This window comes from Rhinatrema bivittatum, chromosome 1, assembly GCF_901001135.1.
Source record: "Rhinatrema bivittatum chromosome 1, aRhiBiv1.1, whole genome shotgun sequence".
In the NCBI taxonomy this organism is placed as follows: Eukaryota; Metazoa; Chordata; class Amphibia; order Gymnophiona; family Rhinatrematidae; genus Rhinatrema; species Rhinatrema bivittatum.
This window is the reverse complement of record NC_042615.1, coordinates 792,579,555-792,585,554: the sequence shown is the minus strand read 5'-3', so window position 1 is coordinate 792,585,554 and position 6,000 is coordinate 792,579,555. Positions and strand designations below refer to the sequence as shown.

The 6,000-nt window shown below is 47.9% G+C and overlaps 1 protein-coding gene across 3 annotated transcripts in view; it reads left to right on the top strand.

The window, feature by feature from the left end:
• The first annotated feature begins 1,104 nt into the window (after positions 1-1,104).
• Positions 1,105-6,000, top strand: part of SETBP1 (SET binding protein 1) — a 535,593-nt gene continuing 530,697 nt past the window's right edge. For 2 of the 3 annotated variants that reach the window (XM_029580975.1, XM_029580956.1), the window contains exon 1: positions 1,105-2,079. The gene's annotated coding sequence lies outside the window, so the exon portion shown is untranslated. Of the gene's footprint in view, positions 2,080-2,185; positions 2,392-6,000 lie in introns of those variants that run through there. The other variant, XM_029580966.1, reaches the window with a different exon arrangement.

Here is a 6,000-nt window from a genome sequence, read left to right as displayed (position 1 = left end):
TTCTGCTGGTCAAAGTTTCTCCTTCTTCGTGAACCGACTTGACATGCCCCCTGTAAGGCCACTTGGATTCGAGCCTTGAACAGTATACAGGGAGAAGGTACCCCAAACGACCCCAAATGCAGGTAAAATGGGCAGGCTGGGGGTGGAAGGCAAGCAGGCCTGAAGGGAGCCAATCTAAAGCACATCCGACTCCCTACACAGCGTCACGTGATCTCAAAGTCCCCACTTTTATTTTCAAGTTGTTACAGTTTGGATTGGAGGACAAGTCTGGAGAAGGAACCCACATGATGTTAATGGGTCATGCACACCAAAATCTTTGGAAGATTATTCCCTCGGTTGGTATCACAAGTATCAAGCTGCAAAGATTCTGGACATCAGGGGAGTATTTCTTTTTCTCCTGGCTGAACATTTTTATTAATACATTATTGCCCTCCGATGCATTATGATAAAAGGCATTCAGCAGGGATGTGCATTTGTTTCAAATACATAATATACCAGCCTCCAAATTGAGCAAGATTTTTCATTTTGTTTGTTTTTGGCAATTTGTGCACCCGATTCAGTAGATGTGTGCAGTTTGTATTTGTGTGCAAAATATGCCAATTTGCTCACACAAATTGGCAACTTGTGCATGCCAATACTGAACTGCTGCACAAGTTGCCAAAAATGAAAAAAACAAAACAAAAAAAAAAAAAAAATCGAACATAAAATGTTTTGCCTGTACATCCCTAATATTCAAGTACTTAAATTGCATTTAATTACCACTGTTTAGATTATTTTCAGGTTTCCAAAATACAGAAAGGCCATTTTTGTACATGCCCTTGTGCCATTAATAAGCTTTTATTGCTCTATCAGTGGTCCTAAATCTAAATTAGATCTCTGTCTAATATAGTCATTTTTCAAGTAAGGAAAAAAAAAACATTTATAATTTTTTATTTCAATTAACCTCCTAAAATTAACATGCAATTACCCGAGAGAGAAAAAAAAGTGCTAGTAATTTGAGACCCCCCTCCCACACTGCTCAGTTGTGTCAGGTAGTGGCAGTGTTGAGTGCATTAACCCAGAGCTCAGCGTTACAGTCCTGCTGTTTGATCATTACCATTTCCACTACTGCAGGACTCGGGGAAACAGGAGCCAGAAGAGGGATGGAGCAGCGATCATGCTCACGGACCTGATTAAACAGCTCATTCCGCCTCCCTCCCAGCGAAAAGAGATCTGGAGTGCAAAATCCTGCATCTGATCATCCACAGAGCAGCTTCCGGGAGCTCGGGCTTTCTTGCAAGAACGATCTGCGGACTGGGGATTTATTAGTAGCATTGATTTTTTTTTTGTATCTCCTCTCTCTCTCTTTTCCTATAAAAACCATCTTGGTCCCCCCTCCCGCTTTACTACTCCGGGACTTGGAAAGACTGTAGTGTGTAACAGAAAGAGAGAGAGAGCGCGCGAGAGAGAGAGAGAGAGAGAGAGGAGGAGGAGGAGGAGGAGGGGGAGCCATGGAGTAATCTTAGGCTGCTCAGCAATGCTCTGATTAAACTGCAGTGATCAGCAAAACCTATCCGCTCAGCCTCTGCAAAAAAAAAAAAAAAAAGGGGGGAAAAACAGAAAGAAAAGAGAGCGAGAGAGAGAGAGAGAGAGTGAGCGAGAAGAACAGCGATATTGTAACCAAAATCAGTTCCCCCCCTTTCAAAAGAAATAACCGCCTTGATCTCTCGGATTCAGGATGCAGCCAGACTACTGATTTTTTATTTATTTTTTTGTGGTGGTTGTTGTTGTTTGCTTGTTTGTTTGCTTTTTTTTTGCCTTGGCTTCCTTCTAAAATTAGCCCGGCACTGGTGTGAATTTTATGACTCCGGGACTTCTCGAGCTTGGAGATGGAGACGCCATTTTCCCCTTGATTTTTTTTTTTTTTTTTAAGCCTGCTGCTTTGCTCTTTGACAGATCGTCAGGATGGCACTGCCGCAGCAGCACCTTTGGGGGCTTTTACCAGCAGCGATTGAAACCAGGATCTAACAGGAGGGGGAGCGCCTCGTCCTCTCCTCCCTCCCCCCCACCACCACCACCACGGACGTCCTTGGGATATGGGTTAGTAAACCGCCGGCGCACACGTATTACTGGCAAAAAAAAAAAAAAAAAGCGCCCCCCCCCCCAACCCCACTACAACAACAACAACTGTGCATGCTGTTCACCCCCACCCCCACCAGCAGCAGCGCCTCCTTCGTCGCATGTCGGAGAGATTTCTGAAAAGTTAACGCGGCTTCCTTGGCGTGGGGGAGCTGCTGCTGCCGGCCCGGGGATTTAGGGCGAGCGGGAGAGCTGTTTTCGGGGTTTGTGAAAAGTGAAGGTGGCCGGAGTGGCGCTGCCGCCGGTGCTGCTGATTGTGCACGGATCGGATTTGTGAGTTTATTATGTATTATTATTATTATTAATAATAATTTCCTCTGCTGCTGCTGCATGTGGACCGATTTTGCTAACCGGATCGCTAGGGCATAGAGATCCCTTCCCTCCGTCAGCCATCCGCCTCCTGCTCTTCTTGTAAATTTGCAATTTAAGTGGGAAGTCCACCTTTGGCATTTTGGCGATTTTATTGTACAGAATTTAGCTTCTAACCAACAGGGAAGAACAAAGGGAGCGAGAGGTTTGGAGGGTGGTTGTTTTGGGGATGGCTCTTCCCCCCCTTCCCGCAACCTTGCTTTAATGGGTTTGATCTTTGTTGACATTGAAAAGGACGGCTCCGGCGGCGGCGGCGGGAGAACCGTGTGCGAGATCCGAGCAGGGAGGGCGACCTCCGGGGGTAGCGGCTGCGGGCGGCTTTCCGCCTTCCCTCCCCCCACCTCCCTTTTTTTTTTTTTTAATTCGGTGGCTTGCAGATGCGATCGCTGGCCTGGAGTGGGGGGGGGGGGGGTGCACCGTATGCAGAGGTCGCGGGGGGGGGGGGGGGGCAGCAGCTTTATGGCGGGGCAAAAAAATAAATAAATAAAGAGCGATTCCCCTGCCCTCAAACCTGAGCGCAGCCGCTGACCCTGAACCGCTGGGAAAGGTGGACGTGCTACTGAGTAATGTGTTTAGGGAGGGAGAGAAGAGAGAGAGAGAGAGAAGGTTTGCAAGTGTGGCTTGCCGAAAAAAAATTATTTTTTTTTTCACCTGAGAGCTGCTAGTTTGATCTCTGGGTATGGTTTATTTAGTGACCTGCACGACCTTAGGGATAGACTGGGGGGGGGGGGGAGGGGGGATCCTGCTTATGCACCTTAGGGTCCCCCCCCCCCCCATGTTGCCTTTCTTCTCTCCCGCCCTCTGCGGTGCTTGGGTGTCTGAAAACAGCAACAGTTGAAAGTGGGATTTCCGACTCCTTTCCGCCTGCAATAAATTGAACCTACAGTTCTGATAGCCGGGGGTCTGCGTGATGAAATCCGGGAGTGGGAGCGGGGTCGGGGGGAGGAGCGGTGACCTCGTGTTTCTTGTTTGCTCCACAAAAAAAAAAAGGAAAAATTGCTGTACGGCGGGACACATGGGGGGAATTGAACTTCCCTCCTAAGTTGTGGCAGCCGCTTCGGGTTGCTGAGTCCCCACGGAGGGCGAGAAAAGGAGGGGAGGGAGGGGGGGGGGGGAGAGGAAAATGTTTGTGCAGAGATCGTGTCGGGACGAGTCTAGCAAAGGGACGGGCACGACGGCGCTTGTCTGGTTTCCAGCAGTCTCTCCGCCTCTCTCTCTCTCTCTCCCTCTCCTCTTCCTTACCACTCTCTCTCTGGTCCCTTGTCTCGTTCCGTGCCCTGCTCTGAATGTAACCCTCCCTCCCTCCCTGCCTCTTTCCCCGTCTCTCAGGACCTGAAGCGTCGCTCTTGCCTTCACATTACGCCGTGAAGGATCTGCACAAAGTCATTAAGCCCTTGACTAAAATAAATCCCCCAGCGTGCAGCAGGGAAGCTCCCCGGTTAGAGAGCGCCGGCCAGCTTTAGGGAGTGTGGGGGAGGGGGCAGCATTGTTCGGAGGCGGCTGGTTGTAGCCATTGACTTTCCGTGCTCCGGTCAGTTTGTCTCTCTCCTGTCTGACACTTGCACGCATGGTTGCCCACCACCTCCCTCAGAAGCCTCCGGGTGCTCCTGCAGAAGGGGGTGGGGGGTGGGGATGTGTTTGGGTTTCACTGTACGGTGGCTGCTTCACTACAGCTGTTCGCTCCCAGTTCAGTCTGGGATGGAGAACTCGGTCACCCTTTTAGAGGTTGCCCACGCTATTATCGCATTCGTCTTGGTGTCTGGCGAGAGGAAATACAAAAAAAAAAAAAAAGGCCGACGGTGGAGGAGCACGCACTACTGACTCCACTTCCTAGCCCTTTTGCTTGCTGTAAGAAAGCCCCCCTTGTGCTCTCTAACTGGATCTCTGGGGACCTTTTTTTTTTTTTTTTGGTTTAGAAAAACTAGTGTAAAACATTTTTGTGCTATGCTGGAAATAGAAAAAAAAAAAAAAAGAATCTGAGCTGAGGCACTGGGAGAAAGAAGTAACTAGCACAGTCGGAGAGACAGGTGAAACAGTGTTGCAATGTGTTTCATTAAAAAAAAAATAAAAAAATGTTGTATGTCCCCTTCTTCAGATGTGATCTCCTTCTACAGTCTGGAAAACGCATGCACTTCATAATCCTTTTGCTGGTGGTGGTGAAGTGAAAGTCATTACCGCCTATCAAGCTTCCAGTTTTCCCAGGACACATATGACTGCTAGAAGTTTGCACTTAACTTTCGTGTTGACAGGGTAGCCTGCTAGTGGACTACTGACTAGGTACAAGCTCGCCATCGATTTCATTCTATCTCTCCCCAAGTGGAAGACCGGTGAGAATTTCCTCTGTTGATCCAGTGAAATAAAACCATATGGTATATTGTACAGTAGGCTAGCGAAATGCTGATTCTGGTTGTCCCCTCCTTGTCAAGGGAAGTAGATGTTTGTTGCCTTTGATATGGAGATGAGGGCTTCAGAAACGAAAGAGTGCGGCTGAATTGGGCCCTGTGTTCAATATTATGAACGGTCGGAGATTTCACAGTCTCTGCAGGCCAGGGTGGCATGAATGCCACTCAGATCTTTGCTTATACTGTAAGGCATGATGTCACAAACCTAGAGGAAAAGAAGTGTCTGAGATTTGTGCAGTTGGGGGCTGCGGGCGAGTCGCGAAAAAGCCGTTTCTGATTTAGGTTAAGAAAAAAAAAAAGAAAGAGCAGATGATCTTGCTCATTGGATTACTGCATGCAAGCATCTGGGGATCTTCGCCTGAGAAGATGGTTGCATTCGTAAGGTTTAAACAATTTTAAATGGACAGTTATCTGGCTGAAAGGGGTTGGGGGAAAATATTAAAGATTGGAGGGTGCGCTGCCTTTTACTTGAGTTTTGTGTGTCTCCCTTGAAATGGCTGTGGAAGGGAGAAAGTCGAGGACTGCGTTGCTGTGAACAGTGATGGGAGATCCCTTCTGCATCCCCTTGGAGGCACTGGCTGTTAGAGTTGACACACAAACTTAAAATGCCAACTTTTTTTCTTTAGACTCTGAAAGTTTAATTGAAACCAGAAATCTATTGAGAAGAAGCCGAGCCAAGAAAAGTCCTGCTTTCTCTGCATCCAGGGATAGGAAATAAATAATCTTGCCGATGCTGTTTCAAGTTGCTGTGCACTGGATTTTGCCAAGAGGGACACAGATGATTATTGTGCACAATTATCATTTCGGGAGAATGCCTGGTCCGAAACCTAATCCTGACGTGAGGTTTTGGATTCCAGCAGAGGTCTAAACCAGTGAGTGCTCCATAGATCCCCCCCACATTCTTGCATTTGTTAAATTTTTATTTTTTTTCCTGACCAAATGGATATTTCATTCCATTCCTAGGGGCCGACGCAATAAGACGCGCGTTGAAAACGGACGCTAGCACGCCGAGCGCCCGGTTTTCCCTGATGTGCACGCAGTCACACGACTTGAGTGCGCAATGCACTATTTAAATTAGGGGCTGCATAAAAAAAAAAAAAGGATGCACCGG